This window comes from Pleurodeles waltl, chromosome 5 (genome assembly GCF_031143425.1).
Source record: "Pleurodeles waltl isolate 20211129_DDA chromosome 5, aPleWal1.hap1.20221129, whole genome shotgun sequence".
Classification (NCBI taxonomy): Eukaryota; Metazoa; Chordata; class Amphibia; order Caudata; family Salamandridae; genus Pleurodeles; species Pleurodeles waltl.
Genome location: NC_090444.1, coordinates 1,282,121,729 through 1,282,139,620, shown reverse-complemented (window position 1 = coordinate 1,282,139,620; position 17,892 = coordinate 1,282,121,729).

The window sequence follows — 17,892 nt, the reverse complement described above, 5'->3', positions numbered from 1 at the left end:
GTTAACAACGGGTCCAAATTATCTGCCACCATTTTCTCCAGCCCTCTATTGATGTATATGCCAAGATATTGAAAGCAAGACTATTTCCATTTTACAGAGAAGCCCTGAACTGACGCACTCACTGTTACTGGGGATAGTGGTAATGCCTCGCTCTTATCCCAACTGATTCGATATCCTGAAAGGAGCTCAAATCTATAGAGTATGGCACGAAGAGCCGGTAGGGATTTGGGTAGATCGGTGAGGGTGAGCAGAATATCATCGGTATATAAATAAACAGTAGAAACCACCAGGGATAGGGTATCCCATAGATGGTACTGGAGCTGCATATCGTGGCCGCCAGGGGTTCAACAGCCAAGAGAAACAACAAAGGCGACAGGTGCAGCCCTGGCGAGCCCCCCTACGCACAGAAAAGGTGTCGGAGAGGAACCCACCACAGTTGACCTGTGCGGTCGGGAAGTCATATAGTAAACGCACCATATTGATGGAGCTAGTCCCGAGGCCAAAGCGTTCTAGCGTTTCGAAGAGGTACCACCACTCGATGCGATCAAATGCCTTCTCGGCATCCATGGAGAGGGGAAGAGCCTCTTCCTATGAGTTCCGTGCCTCCCAGAGAGCATGCAGTAGTGTGCGGAGGTGGTTCCTGGAAGAGCGACCGGGTACAAAGCCAACCTGTGTGTGATGGACCAGAGAAGGTATGACTTTCTTAAAACGAGCCGCGAATATCCATGCCAGGATTTTAACATCTCCGTTGAGAAGGGATATAGGACGGTAGCTACTTCACAGAAGGGGGTCCTTACCCGGTTTGGGTAAGACTATTATAGAGGCTTTGTTGGATAATGGATGTAGAGAGCCAGTTTGGATAGCCCAGTGAAAAGCTTCATACAAGGCTTCTACCGTATCCTCCCCCGTCCATTTATAGAATTCTGTTGGGTACCCATCCTCACCGGGTGCTTTATGATATGGTAGGTTAGCAATAGCCTGTTGGATCGCCTCTCTGCTGATGTCTTCTTCTAAAACAGCCGAGAGGCGAGGCAGATTCACCTTCTCTAGAAAGGTGCAGGGAATACTGGTGGAATGCAGGTTGCTGATTTCATAATGGAGGACAGATGGTAAAGGTCAAGTGAGTGTTTCTCAGGGTAGAGGTTGAGGTGTTCTTGTTGATCCAAATTCAAGGGTAGACATTGCAATGCCAAAGCAGTCAACTCCTTGTCATTATTTCAACAGGCTTGGGTATGGGATGAGAGAGTGATGATAAAATCTAAAGTAAGTATTGATGAGCAAAAGTAAGGTGTAAAGCGAATGCAAATACACAATAGTTCACTTCAGGTACCAGTTCAGTGAATAGAGATGTCAATATAGTCACAAGTCCCTATGATGCAGGTCCAACAAGCTCCGATGGCCCCAAAGAATATGGGTAATCCCAGATTCACCATAACTCAAGTACCAAGAACAAATTTAAACCCATTCCAAAAAAAGAACACATTCCAGCGTACTTGGCACAGTCTTGGAGGTAGACTGAAGTGAACTATTTCTGGAAGGAAAAGTAAATACCCACTGTAGGAAAGTAGCATCTTGCCTGGCATGTTATCCCGATATTTCACTGTATATATGTTATTTTAGTCTGTGTGTCACTGGGACCCTGCCAGGCAGGGCCCCAACTCATAAGCATGCATGTGCCCTGTATATGTTCCCTGTGTGATGCCTAATTGTCTCACTGAGGCTCTGCTAACCAGAACCTCAGTGGTTATGCTCTCTCTGCTTTCCAAATTTGTCACTAACAGGCTAGTGACTAAATTTACCAATTCACATTGGCATACTGGTACACCCATATAATTCCCTAGTATATGGTACTGAGGTACCCAGGGTATTGGGGTTCCAGGAGATCCCTATGGGCTGCAGCATTTCTTTTGCCACCCACAGGGAGTTCTGACAATTCTTACACAGGCCTGCCACTGCTGCCTGCGTGAAATAACGTCCACGTTATTTCACAGCCATTTGCCACTGCACTTAAGTAACTTATAAGTCACCTATATGTCTAACCTTCACCTGGTGAAGGTTGGGTGCAAAGTTACTTAGTGTGTGGGCACCCTGGCACTAGCCAAGGTGCCCCCACATCGTTCAGGGCAAATTCCCCAGACTTTGTGAGTGCGGGGACACCATTACACGCGTGCACTGTACATAGGTCACTACCTATGTACAGCGTCATAATGGTAACTCCGAACATGGCCATGTAACATATCTAAGATCATGGAATTGTCACTCCAATGCCATTCTTTCATTGGGGGGACAATTCCATGATCCCCCGGGTCTCTAGCACAGAACCCGGGTACTGTCAAACTGCCTTTCCGGGGTCTCCACTGCAGCTGCTGCTGCTACCAACCCCTCAGACAGGTTTCTGCCCTCCTGGGGTCCAGGCAGACCTGGCCCAGGAAGGCAGAACAAAGGACTTCCTCTGAGAGAGGGTGTAACACCCTCTCCCTTTGGAAATAGGTGTGAGGGCTGAGGAGGAGTAGCCTCCCCCAGCCTCTGGAAATGCTTTGATGGGCACAGATGGTGCCCATCTCTGCATAAGCCAGTCTACACCGGTTCAGGGAGCCCTGCTCTGGCGCGAAACTGGACAAAGGAAAGGGGAGTGACCACTCCCTTGACCTGCACCTCCCAGGGGAGGTGCCCAGAGCTCCTCCAGTGTGTCCCAGACCTCTGCCAACTTGGAAACAGAGGTATTTGTGGCACACTGGACTGCTCTGAGTGGCCAGTGCCAGCAGGTGGCGTCAGAGGCTCCTTCTGATAGGCTCTTACCTCTCTTGGTAGCCAATCCTCCTTCCTAGGTACCCAAACCTCCTTTTCTGGCCATTTAGGGTCTCTGCTTTTGGGATCTCACCAGATAACGAATGCAAGAGCTCATCAGAGTTCCTCTGCATCTCCCTCTTCACCTTCTGCCAAAGGATCGACCGCTGACTGCTCAGGACGCCTGCAAAACCGCCACAAAGTAGCAAGAAAACTACTAGCAACCTTGTATCGCTTCATCCTGCCGGCTTTCTCGACTGTTTCCAGGTGGTGCATGCTCTGGGGGTAGCCTGCCTCCTCCCTGCACCAGGAGCTCTGAAGAAATATCCTGTGGGTCGACGGAATCTTCCCCCTGCAACCGCAGGCACCAAAAGACTGCATCACTGGTCCTCTGGGTCCCCTCTCAGCATGACGAGCGTGGTACCTGGAACTCAGCAACTCTGTCCAAGTGACTCCCACAGTCCAGTGACTCTTCAATCCAAGTTTGGTAGCAGTAAGTCCTTGCCTCCCCACGTTAGACTGCATTGCTGGGTACCGTGTGATTTGCAGCTGCTCTGGCTCCTGTGCACTCTTCCATGATTTCCTTCTTGCACAGCCAAGCCTGGGTCCCCGACACTCCTTCCTGCAGTGCACAACCTTCTGAGTTGTCCTCCGGCGTCGTGGGACTCCCTTTTGTGACTTCGCATGGGCTCTGGTTCACTCTTCTTCCAAGTGCCTGTTTAGGTACTTCTGCGGGTGCTGCCTGCTTCTGTGAGAGCTCCCTGAGTTGCTGGGCGCCCTCTCTGTCTCCTCCTCCAAGTGGCGACATCCTGGTCCCTCCTGGGCCACAGCAGCACCCAAAAACCTCTACCGTGACACTTACAGCTAGCAAGGCTTGTTTGCAGTCTTTCTGCGTGAGAACACCTCTGCAAGCTTCATCGCGACGGGGGACATCTTTCTTCCAAAGGAGAAGTCCCTAGCTCTCTTCTTTCTTGCAGAACTCCAAGCTTCTTCCATCTGGTGGCAGCTTCCTTGCACCCTCAGCTGGCATTTCCTGGGCTCCTGCCCACTCTCGACACTGTCGCGACTATTGGACTTGGTCCTCTTGTCTTACAGGTACTCAGATCCAGAAATCCACTGTTGTTGCATTGCTGGTGTTTGTTCTTCCTGCAGAATCCCTCTATCACGACTTCTGTGCTCTCTGGGGGTAGTAGGTGCACTTTACACCTACCTTTCAGGGTCTTGGGGTCGGCTATTTTTCTAACCCTCCCTGTTTTCTTACAGTCCCAGCGACCCTCTACAAGCTCACATAGGTTTGGGGTCCATTCGTGGTTCGCATTCCACTTTTGGAGTATATGGTTTGTGTTGCCCCTAAACTAATTTTACACTGCTTGCCTTACTTTTCTTACTGTTACCTGCATAATTTTGGTTTGTGTACATATATCTTGTGTATATATCTTATCCTCATACTGAGGGTACTCACTGAGATACTTTTGGCATATTGTCATAAAAATAAAGTACCTTTATTTTTAGTACTTCTGTGTATTGTGTTTTCTTATGATATTGTGCATATGACACCAGTGGTATGGTAGGAGCTTTACATGTCTCCTAGTTCAGCCTAAGCTGCTTTGCCATAACTACCTTCTATCAGCCTAAGCTGCTAGAAACACCTCTTCTACACTAATAAGGGATAACTGGACCTGGCACAAGGTGTAAGTACCTCTGGTACCCACTACAAGCCAGGCCAGCCTCCTACACCCACCAAATGCCATTTCTTAGCAACACAGGTGCTAGCCATTCCCCTGTTAGAATAGCGGAAATCACAGGCCTACCCCTCTCTGGAAAGAAGATCCAAATTGTAGGAGTCTCAAATAAACAATAAATAAATAAATAATCCTGTTTCAAAGAAACGTCCTGTAAAATAAGTTCATTGAGAAAGATCACAAATTTGTGATATGTGACTCAAGTTCTGAAACTCTGTTAGGAAGGGAATGTTTTTGTAAGTTAAATTGCACCATTTACTGCACACTGGATGGTGTTGGAGTTCAAAAACATGATGAAGATGTTGAATTTAAAATGGCACAACAAGAAACAGCTTCAGGATTGTGTGCTGTAATAATGGTGGAGCATTTGCCTCCTGATTTGAGAGATATTGTAAAATCAGAAGTATGAGATTGTTTCAGGAAAATACATCAGACTAATCAAAGGTGTAGAATCAGTCTGAACAACTATATAGTGAAATGCAGTTTTCTGAGAAAACCACCATATAATCTAACACCTGAAACAGTGGATGGAATTACACCAATGACTGAAAACATGCTAAAGCAAGGAATTCTAAAAATTGGTGGAAGTCCTTACAGTTCTTTGATCATGAGTTACAGAATCCCAATGGCAAGTATTAAATTGTACAGAATCTTAAAAAAAATAATAATGCTGTAGTCCTATGATGTCCCATGGTACCAAATTCAGCAACAATATTATTCCAGATTCCCTGTAGTGGAGAGTGGTTTACTGTTGTGGATCTTTCTAAGCCGTTTTGTTCTATTCTGTTGCATGAGGACATCCAATTCTTGTTCTCATTTGTGTTCAGAGATAGAGTTTTGGCATGGTTCCAAGTTCCACAAAGGTACACAAATAGCCCTCCAATCTCTATTCAGAGTTTGAAAATAAGTCTTCAGAGTTTACAGATGCTTTGCAATGCATTTCTTGCACAGTACATTGATGACCTGCTTGCGGCATTAAGAACACAAGAAGCCTGTAAACAGGATACAATTGCCCTTTTGAATCATTTAGTTGAGATTGTACACACAGTGTCATCAAGTAAATTGCAGTGCTGTCAAAAGAGGCCATATATATGGGACATCTCATTGCAAAAGGAATAAGAAAGATGTCACAAGAGAGAATCACAACCATTTTAAAGATGAATCCACCCAGAATTCAGAGAGAAGTCAGAATGTTCTTGGGAATTGTGGGCTAATGTAGACAGAAGATACTATGCTTTTCCTTAGTGGCCAGGCCTTTACTGATGCTGACACGCAAAGATGTGCCTGATGAGCTTCCTTGGGACAACAATTGCTTTATTGCATTCCTAGAGCTAAGAGAAAGTCCATGTTGTGCCCAGCACTGGGAATGCCTGATTTCAATAACATTTTCAATTTGTTTTGAGTGCGAGGAAGTGCTGTTCTCTCAGTTCTCGGTTACATGGAGAATCCTGAAGACCTGTGACATACCTTTTGACTACTCTTGCTATAGGACTGCCCAGCTGCCTTAAAGTGGCTATGGTGGTTGGTGTCAGTATTGAGGGATTTTAGTCCATAGTGATGGGACACCCTCTTAGACTAATGACCCCTCACTCTGTAGAAATATTGCTCACAACTACGAAAACACAGTATTTGACAAATAGAAGCACAAAGTATGAACAATTAATTCTTGCTTCTGGGAATGTAATTGTTAAGAGGTACCAAACATTCAATCTAGCTACATTGTTGCCATTGCCTGAAAGTGAAATTGATGGAGATGACGTTCAACCTGACTACCTGGAAGTTATGGATTTATGCACCAAGCCAAGACCAGACATTAAAGATGAACCTCTTGATAAGCCTGGCTATGTAATTATTTGTAGATGGCTCATGTTTAAGAGGCAATAGGGGGACTTTGAAAGAAGCTTACACTGTTTGCATAATTCAGGAAGTGGTACAAGCCTCCTGGCTTTGACGTGTTACATCTGCACAAGTGGCAGAATTGATCACCCATACAAGAGCATGCAATCTTTCAGCTTAATTGAGCATGACTATATATACAGATAGTCAGAATGGTTTTGGTGTGGTTCATGACTGTGGGCACTTGGGGTCACAGAGGGGTCTCTTGACATGATGTGGTTCCCCAATAAGAAACAGTGGATTTAAGATTACATTTTTAGAAGCTTTACAGTTGCTGCAAGAACTTGTCATGGTACAATGTGCAGCCCAGAGAAGTGGCAAGGATTATGTCACAGTTGGAGATAGATACGCAGATGAAGTTGCACAGTATTGTATGATTGGGGAATGCACATTTAATGGAGAATTTACAGATTAATGTGATGTGGAAACTATCTTTTTAAAGATACTGACTTTTAAACATTGGGTTTCTGGTTAGCAGAAAAAATCACCCTGTCCAAGTATGAGCCACAGTCCTGGTCTGGGTAAGACACAAACACACCCTAAATTAACCTGTACTCACCCCTTGGTAACTTGGCACAGAACAATCAGGCTTAACTCAAGAGGCAAAGTTTAAAGTATTTGTGCAACCCTTCAAACAGCAAAACAGTGAAAACACAACAGAAAACTATACCATACCTGGTTACAAATTGGAGCTTAATTTAATGAACAAAACTGGACTAAAACATTAAAAATTCAATAAGTAGAATCAGAGTTATGATTTTTTAAAGAATAAGCTGAAATGTAGTGCTTAAAAGCATAAAGCACCAACTGTGGCAATCTGGTAGTACTAGACCGGGTTACGTTTGAAAGTTCAAGCCAATCGCAATGGAGCATGGGTCTGATACAGGGACCAGCCTTGGCGCACTGAAAAAGAACTTAGTGTGTGTCGAGGAAGATGCAAGGAGCAGAGGAGGTGATGCGTCGTCATTGATGTTCTGGATGGAGGCAATGCATCGGCTCCAAGCTACGCAAAGTCAGAGATGTGTCAGAAATGTAGGCGATGCACCATGCAGTCCGTGATGCTTGCACTCGATCCTAGCAGCAGCAGCAATGCATCAGTGTGAATGGAGATATGCTGGTTCCGAGCAGCACAACAGTGTCAATGTGGGAATTCGTGTTGAATCAGCACCTTATTCCAATTTCCAAGGTCCCAGGATTGGATTGGCACCACTTCGCAGGGCAAGACTCACAGTTGGCAGACTCCAGGAGCTGTAGGAGATGAGTTGGAAGTCTTTAGTGTTCCTGAGACTTCAGACAACAGGAGGCAAACCAGCAAGCCCTTGGAGTCACTCTGTTTCTCGGTTCAAGTGATGTGGGCTCAGTCTTTCTCACCTAGGCAAGAAGGGCAGCAGGCAGCAGGTTAGCATGGCAAAAAAGCAGTTCTTCCAGAGCAGGAGTTCAGAAAAGTGGCAGTTCATGAGCAGAACTGCAGTAACTGATACATGGAGGCAGCACAGCAAGGATGAATCTTTGAAGCACTACTGATAGGAGAGCTGGATTATCTCATGGGACATGCTAGGCAACTGCCTGCTGTGCTTGCAAATGCACCTGTAAACATCAGAGATGACATGATACTCAACCACTGTAAAGGGTTAGCTGATGTAGTGTGTTATGTTTCTCACCATGTTGGTGCTGCAACTGTCAGTCCGAACCAGGAACAGTGACATGAACTTAACCCTGGTGACTGCGTTTTGATAAAAAAAAGCACATGCAAGAATCATTCCTGGAGCTGAGGTAGAAAGGCTCCAGTTGGCTACTCTTGATTACCAACACTGCATATGAAGAAGTAGTGTTCTTTGAGCCAAGTGTGAGACTTCCTGGGTCCAACCTTCCTGGGGGCCCGATGGGGTGGAGTACAGCAAAATCTCTTACTTGCACAAGTTCCAGAAATCTTGCAAAGTGATGTGGAAATACCGACTGAAAATTGGAAATTGAAATCTAAAAAATAAAGGAACTGTTGAATAGTCACAAAAGAAGCCAAACCATCCAGATAAAGGGATGAGTGTGAGAAGAGAAAGACCCTCATGGAGATAAGAATGGCCAAATGGTAGGAGACAATTGAACCCTTCCGAAAACCATCATTGAAGAAACATAATCTAGTGGTATAAACCAGACAGAAGAAGATCAACAGGCATCAAGGAGATCCAAGAGTACAGAGTACCTTGTCATAGGTATTCCGCACCTGAAAGGATTTACTACTCAGAGAACGTGCCTAATGCATTGGATCAAAATTCAATTGAACTTGGTACAGAAACATTTGAACCTCCATGATATGCCACTCTCAATCAGCAATTGATTCAAGTTCCTGGATCAATATTGCAAATAAGACTTGACAAGCACAATTTAGTGAATGCACCAGCAATGGTGAACTGTGATAAATGATCATGATAATTATTTTTCAACAAGGCCAAGTAAAAAAAAAGAGTTAATAAGAATTTCCCAGGGCCAGGGCTCCAGTATGAAAAGTAGGGATAACTCATAGAAGAAGATGGAGTAGGACTGGGGATGCTCTTGAAGACTATTGTATATAAACTGAATGAAATAACTGCAAGCTAATCATCAAAGGTTGTGCGCATTTAGGATAAGTAGAAATGTATGCATATTATTGAGTCTGCCTGCTGCTATTTTCTATTAAAGGCCTTTCTGAAGACAAACTTGTGTATCCTTACAGTGATTATTGTCACATTATGAGTTGTGCTAGCATTACTAGTTATTTTAGTTAAAATTAGTTTCCCCCCAGAAGTAGAAACATTTAGCTCTACAACTGTGCCTGCATCACTTTCATACACAATAGATTAGAAGAAATTAAAAGCTTTATGTATTGCTATCCCAAAGAAAAACTTCTCAAGTAAAGTTTATTCTTGATTAGTTGAGGAATACACTCAATATTTCGGTATTAAGGATTGCTATTGCTGTGCACAGTTGCCTTCTTCTGCCGCAGAAGATGTGAAGTATCACCACATTCCACTTTCATATGCAATTACAGGTAGCATATTATTTATTTATTTCAAACAGGAACTGTTTGAATATTGTTTTTCCAATTATGACATAATTCTTTTTAAAGTTTCCCTTCACAAAAGAATGAACCCTGATCCCCAAGCTCAAGATATGGAGGTTACATGGTATTTCTTTAGGTCCCCAACAGTTATAGACACTATCAAGGCATACAAAAAGAATCTAACCTGTTTAATAAGACCATTTGAAAATTAATTTACTCTATCATCAGAAGAAAAAAGAGCTCACATGTTCCACAAGGCAAAAAGGTAGATGTTTTAAAGAATGTATGGAAGAAAGAAGCACCAAATGAATCATCCCCACCATGGTGCAAGGGTGCCTGCATTGGATCATGGCAGCAATTTGTGCACCAGGGCATGGGGAGATATGCCATATGTTACAGACACAGCGCATTTCTGACTTTTCCTGGTGGCACAAAGCAGCACAGCAAGGCACAGACCTTGTAAATGAGGCCCTATGTAATTAGGCCCTATGTTTTTAGTAGAGGAGAAGTCAGTTTAGAAAGAGTCATATTGGGATAAGTAGCTGTGAACACACATTTGAAGTTTTGGGAGGGCCAGTTCAATTATGAATTGAGAAACAAGCTGTTATTCCCCAAGTTTATTTTGTTTGCAGACATGATGCATATTTCAAGTGAACTGCTGATCACACAGGTAGTACCACCAATGGGACACAATTGATGGGAAACATTTGTGTGGGCAATTATTCCAACAGAGGGAGTAGATTTAAATTATGAGAAAATTAGAAAGCTCTCTAACGTACTGGATAAATTGGCTGCTAGTACGTCTGGTGCTTTCTTAGCATCTAACGTTGGATTAGTAGCTATCAGATCAATGTTTTTGCGAGATTGATCAGTTCTAGATATTTTATTAGCAGAGAAAGCCGGAACCTGAAAAATGTTGAAGGCTAAACATTGCTGTTCCCATGTACCTGAAGACAGTAGAAAGGTGAAAGAATTTCAAAAAAACATTTCTGATCTAAAACAGGAATGAAAACCATTAGAGACTTCTAGCGTTCTAGAGGCATTACGCAAAAGAACTTTCTTCATTGGCAATTGGTTTACAACAGGACTAGGATGACTTTTAAGAGTCATATTAAACCTGTATTAATCATTGCTTTTGTTTTATATGCATATATGCTTTATATGAAGGATGTAGGTGCACTCTAAAAAGGAAGAGCAATAAAGAAAGAGAAATGAAAGAAGAATTAGAAATAGAAGAGATAAAGACTAGAGAATATGAGAAATTGAAGGAAGTAGAAATCCTGAAAAATAAAAATGATGAAACAGCACAGAAGGAAAGTGCATCTTAGAGATTCATTCAACCATCAGAAGGGGAAAGTTGTATTAGCGAAAAATTTGAGTTGTAACCAAAAATACATTTTTCATTGAAAGTTTGCAAAAGACTATGTTTAAAACAACACACATAAACAAAAATGCAAAATGTTGCAGTAGTTAATCAGGCTTAGGGCTTTATTTAGAGTTTGACAGATGGGATTACTCTGTCACAAATGTGACGGATATAACATCCATCTTATTACAATTCCATTATGTCCTGTGGACATCGTAATATGACGGAATGGAAATTGAGAGTAACCCATCTGCCAAACTCTCAATCAGGCCTTAGATGTTATAAGCCTATGAGTAAAGTAATCAAGTAATAACTTAACTTATACCTAACTTCTGGTACCATGTTAATGGAAGGTTTGTGTTAACAGTCAAACACTGTTTTTACACTGAGCTGTTGTCATGTACAAAACGCTTTGTCTTTTGCTGTAGATGTTGTAATGTTCCACAAGCCTTATGTGAGCTTGTGAATAGGCATTTGTTTTATATTAGACAACTTATTTTTCTTGAGAGTATACCTCTTTAAATGGGAGGCTGGTTGGCCTGTTTTACGATGTCTGCTGATTTATCCTTATGCATTGATTCTCTCACCATAACCCTTCATCAGGTATCTGAACTGACACCTTATTCTATTATATTCTAATTTATTATAGATTATGAAGCTTCCTTTATGGAGCACTCTTGGTGTATTATTACAATGTTAAATGCAATTTTTATAAATTTTGTATTTTCCTTATACTGAAATATTGATTATTGGATTATATTAATTTCTAACGATGATGCTTAAAAGACTAAGGCGGTCATTATGAACATGGCGGGAAAGACCGCCGGCAGCGGCAAATGGAAACCCACCATATAATGATAGAAAAACCCAACCCCGCCCAAAAATTCCAGGACCACCACTCCAAGCCAGGACCCTGTCGGCGAGAATCCCGGCCCACCCCACCTCGCCACCGCCAAGCACACCCACATCCCGCCCTCCAAATAATGATGCACAAATCACCTCGGCGGACAGTGGAGGCCGGGCGATCATTGGCGGCTGCGACCGCCATGGGCGGCAAGTGGGCCCAACAGCAACCAGTACACACATTGGCTAGGCCTAGCACCCACACACCTGACACACATCCAGAACACCATAAAACACCCCCAGACACACCCCACAATCCCTTGCAACGAAACCAGGACCAGAAGACAGAGCGCACCAGAGCCAGACAGAGAACGCCAGCAGACAGGACACGCATAGCGACCCACACAGGAGCACCCAAACCCCGTCCCCAGTCCCGAGGCCATCCACCACCCTCACCATGTCCCCCCACAAAAAATCCACGCTTCACCGAAAGGGAGCTAAGGACCATGGTGGACGAGATCCTAAAAGTGGAGCCACAAATATTCGGGTCCGAGGTGCAGCACACACCCATAGCACGGAAAATGGAGCTGTGGCAGACCATTGTCAACAGGTTGAATGCAGTGGGACACCATCCACGCACCAGGGACGACATCCGCAAGTGATGGAACGACCTGTGGGGGAAGGTCAGGGCCCTGGCATCCAGGCACCACATCTCAGTGCAGAACACTGGGGGAGGACCGCCACCACCACCACCCGACTACACCGACTGGGAGGAGAAGGTACTCACCATCCTGCACCCAGAACCCAGAGGGACTCACTGGACTCACTGGAGGAATGGACTCGGGTAAGTCATCTACAATTACCCCATATACACCATACCTGTAATACATGCACCACCCCACCCACACCCACCTAGACCCACACCCCACCCAGCCATTACCCCCCACATCCACCACCCTGAATCACCCACAACTCACTACCAGGCCCACATCACTCCCGCTGTGCACAGGCACCCACCCCTGCACGTACCCACAATGGAATAATAACCCCCACCACTGCCACTAAATGCAATGACCACATCACAAAGGCACCCTCGAAGGCCACTGAAAGGCACACCAGCACAAAATTGCACAGTTCATTACACCTCAAACACTCATGCATATGTAACAGACATGTCTATGTCCCCCAACAGGCACCACCACCCATGCAACCCTAATGGAGGGGACAAGGAGTGCCACAGCACTCCAGGGAGACAGAGGCACATCACAAGACCTTGGCGAAGGACCCCTGGACACTGATGAGCAGGCATTCCCCTCACACAGCCCTGGATGCTCACCATGCAGCAGCCTCACCCAGGAAAACAATGTCACCCCTAACACCCAGTCAAGACCAGCAAGCCAGGGGAGGCGTACCCACACCAGTGAACCCAGGGAACATACAGGTGGAACACAGCTACAGAGGCCAGAGTCTCCCACTCCCAACATGCAGGAAGGCGAGGGCCCCAGTACAAGTGGCACGTCAAGACCTGCGCAGGGGATACCGGCACAGGGGGCCAGGCCAAGGTCAAGTGCCCCAGTGGGTCAGGGGGTAGGGCACCGGATGGATGCAGCAGCCCAGGACGTCATTGCAGAGGTTTTGGGGGCCTACCAACATACCCAAGACAGGTTGGCACAGATTGTATCCACCTTGGAGCAAAGTCAGAGGTTGCAGCTGGAACAACACCAACAGGCCATGGAGCAGTGGAAAGAATACATTGCCACAATGGCCACCATTTCTGGAGCACTGCTGCAGTTGGTCAACAAACCGTCAGACACCACACCGGACAAGAGGCCCCCACAACAGCCCTGGACAACCTGCAACAGATGACCCAAGCAGCAGAAACAGCACAGGAAATACCCTCCCAGGAATCACAAGGGCCAACCATGCCACCTCAAGAAGCTCCACAGCAGGCGCCCAAACGTAGTCTTAGGCCAAGATATGGCACTGGAAACCCAGCTAAGAACAAGCCCCACACCGACAATTGACACTGCTACTACTGCCAAGCAACCATCCCACCCATTCACCAACTACATTTAGCTGAGGGATAAATAAAGTACTATACTACAAATAGGACCCACCTATGACATCCAACAGGGCTGCGCCCAAGTCGGTTTTGAGGACACCCAACCCTTACGACTTCCATCACTGTACATAGCACATTTCACTGTCTTCGACCAATAAACAACATTTCACACCTATAACACTGTCCCCTGTCTTCAATGTTGAACAAAGTGGAGTATGGATGCAACTGGCAGGGAACAACTTTATTGGCTATTTGTCCTTGGGGGTGGTAATGTGTGGTTCAAATTATGCAAGGAGGTAATGCATATATTGTCTGTCACTACCATGCTGAAGAGGTCCATCTCTTGTCTATCATGACCAATTCCCCCTAAATGACATGGCACACTTACAGTATCAGTCACTAACCACAATTACAGGCTTAAGTCCAACACAGTTATTGGAAGTAGAGTTGTATCAGTTGGTTCCTGGAATTGACATCTTCCCCTTCCTCATCCTCACCATCACTCTCCTCACCTCCCTGATGTACCTGATCAGGAGCTATAGCACCCTCCACCTCCAAAAGGGGGATTGAATGTCTCATAGCCACTTTGTGCAGCATGCAGCAGGCCACCACCATTCTACACACCTTATCAGGCCAATAGGCCAGGGAACCCCCAGAGATAAGTAGGCACCGGAATCTAGCCTTCAGGAGACCTATAGTACGCTCTATCACCCTCCTAGTACGTCCATGGGCCTCATTGTATTTCCTCTCTGCATCCGTTCTGGGATTCCTCACTGGTGTCAGGAGCCAACGCAAGTTTGGATAGCCAGAATCACCTAGAGAAATGGTCAATACAGAGTCGTCATTGGAATGTCCTTAGTCAGACAGGCTGGTTTTCTGCAATGTGTCAGTTAGTGACAGGCAAACTTACCTATGATCCACCCTCTGTCCTCTTGTAGTTGTTCCATCTTCTGTGGCACACTACTGTTCCTCAAAACAAATGAATCATGGACAGAACCCGGAAACATGGCATTCACTGGTCTGCAGTACATACCAATTGGATGTTCATGGAGTGAAAGTTCTTCCTGTTTCTGTACACCTGTTCACTCACTCTTGGGGGGATGATAACTATGTGGGTGCCATCGATGGCACCTATGACATGGGGAATGTTTGCAAAGGCATAGAAGTCAGACTTGATGGCAGGGAGGTCAGCACTTTGGGGGAATCGCACATAGGATTGCAGATGTTGTACAAATGCATTCAGAAATCTTGTCAGTACCTGGCTGAACATTGGCTGTGAGAAACCAGCACCCATGCCCACTGTCACCTGAAATGAGCCTGTTGCCAGGAAATGGAGTGCGGAGAGCACCTGCACCTCAGTTGGAATGGCATGCTGATTACGATTTCCGGGAGTCAGTGCAGGATCCAGTAATGCACATAGGTCCTGAATAGTTGCACGTGTGAGTCTGTAGGTGATTATGTTCTGACGCTCCACCATGGTCCCCATGTCCAGAAGTGTTCTGTACACTGATGGTGCCCTTCCTCGCCACAAGGGTCGGTACCTATGAGGGGTAAGAAAAAGGAGTGATGTGCACACATACACTGGCAGATTTGCTTCATACATGCAGTGCATTCTTCATAGTAGTGTCTGTACAAGAACTGCAACCTGACAGATGTACATGTACATCACTAGGAGGGAACAGAGTAAATCATGTATGATTATATACTCAATGGATTGAGGCCTATGTGCTTCATATGCCTAGTACGCCCAGCATTGTGAGTATTATGAATTTCAAGATGCGTAGGTGATGGCAAAATGTCTGCCCACTGTAGTTCTGCCCCTTCGTTGTGGAAGTGACCTAATACCGCTAGTGGTTGACGTCACAGCGTACGGTGGTGTTGAGTGCTGTTCGCACCCTCATTGGCTAACATGGATGCCAATGGGGAATCCTGGCATATCATGATCGCCTCCGGCGGTGGCGGTGCATACCGCCGCGGAACGTACGCGCGTTCCTCATCGTTTGATCACTTGACTCCCTGATATTGTGCAGACAGGTACTCCACTCTGTGTACTGCTGTGGCTTGCCTCTGGCTATGGATGTTCCACGTGGTGCAGGGGAAAGGGCCCCGGCCTTTACCCAGGAAGAACTGGAAAAACTAGTGGAAGGGGTCCTGCCCCTGTACGGCAGACTCTACGGCCAGCCAGAGATACAGGTGAGCCCGGGTTTGGGGGGCACTGTGTGAGTGATGGATGGAGTGGATTGCACAGATGTGTGCTCCTGTGAGCCAGGATGGGCGTTGGTGCATGGAATGCTGCGTGCCACTGTCCTGCATGTCTGAGAGTCTGTCCTGTGTCTGACAGTCTTCCAGCTGTTGCCATCGTGCAGGTGCCTGACCTCTGTGTTCCATTTCTGTGTCACCCTAGTAGGTCAGCGCCCACCAGAAGAGGGCACATTGGCATGTCATCACCAAGGAGGTACGGACCCTGGGGTTCTACAACCGGCGGAGCACCCACTGTCGAAAGAGGTGGGAGGACCTGCGGCGCTGGGCGCGGAAGATCACTGAGGCCCAGCTGGGGAAGTCCTCCCAACGTGGAAGGGGTGCCCATCGGGCACTGACCCACCTCATGCGAAGGATCCTGGCGGTGGTGCACAGGGGAGGCTACTACCACTGGAGGTAGTGACTCTGAGACCTCCTTCGATGGGGGTCCTCAGGGAGTGGAGGACCCTAGTGGACAAACCACTACCGTGAGATCTTCCGCCACCCCCATACCATCAGCGCCCTCCCTTCTGCTCCCCACCCAGTTGCCCATTCCTGCCCACAAAAAGGTGGGTGTCTCCTTCACCCCAGGCACCACCTCCCCTGCCCCAGTCAGCCCTGCTGCCCTCACAGAGGAGGATATTGACCTCCTGAGAACCATCTCTGTAGGGCAGACAACCATTGTCAATGCCATCCAGGGTCTGGCTTCTGAGGTGCAGCAGACCGGTGCCGTGTCTGCCCTACAGAGATCTTTTCAGGCTCTGGCCTCATCTTGGATGGCAGCCAGTTTCCCTGGCCATTCCGTCCCCCCTCCAACCTCCTCTACCCCTTCCAGCACCCCACTCCCTTCACCCGTCCAAAGCACACAATCCGACCCGCTTACAGGCACAGCAACACACAAGAAGCACACTTCCAAACACAAGCACCACACCTCCTACCACAAGCATTCACACAGCCAACAGACACCTGCACACACAACAAAGTCCACTTCCCCCAGTGTGCCCACCTCTTCCGCCTCCCTGACTGGCCCCTCTACATCCACACCCTCATGCACTGCACCTTCACTCACTGTTACTGCTCCTCTTCCTGCACTCACCACAATAGCAGACAGCCATACATGCACCCCATACACCACACCTGCACTCACCACCTCCACTGTAGTTGACACATGCAGCACACTCACCCGACTTGCAGACACCCACCCAACATACATCCACACTAGCTGTCTGTCTTCTCCCACTGTGTCCACCCCCCACCTCCCAAAACACTCAAACGCACCAAGACACCCACCCATCAGACATCCACCACACCACAGCATACTGAGCAGTCACCTACACCCCATACATCAACTCCCTCTGCCTCCACTCCCACGCCCTCATCCACAACCACCCCAATTGCTCCCAAAAACCGTTTCCTCTCCCGTGCAGACCACTGGCCCACCCTGTCTTGTCCTGAAACGTGCCCACCTCCTTGCCCTTTCCGCTCTTTCCACATCACAGCCCACCCCGGTCCAGCCTTCCCATTCCCGTGCCCCTTCTCCGGTGAAGAATAAGGCCCACTCAGAGCCTAAGGCATCCTGCTCCACCCGAGCCAAACAGCCCCCACACCCTTCAAAGGAGAAACCCACCCCCCTCCAACCTCCTCACGCAAGTCTAAATCCCACCCCGACGTAAATCCCCACCCCCCTCCTGCCCCCCTCCCGTGAGGTGCCTGGATCCCCATATGGTGCCCCGTTCAGTGGAGTATCCAGCACTTGTGGGAGTCAGGTGTGGCCAGTTGTTGCCAAGGACAAATTACTTTATATGGACTGGCCATTGGCCCTGTTGGCACTGTTCTGCTCAATGAGCTAGATATTAAAGTTTTGGTGTGGCCTCTGTTTGGGTTCCACGCAGTTCCACCCTGGTGTTTGTTTTAATTATTT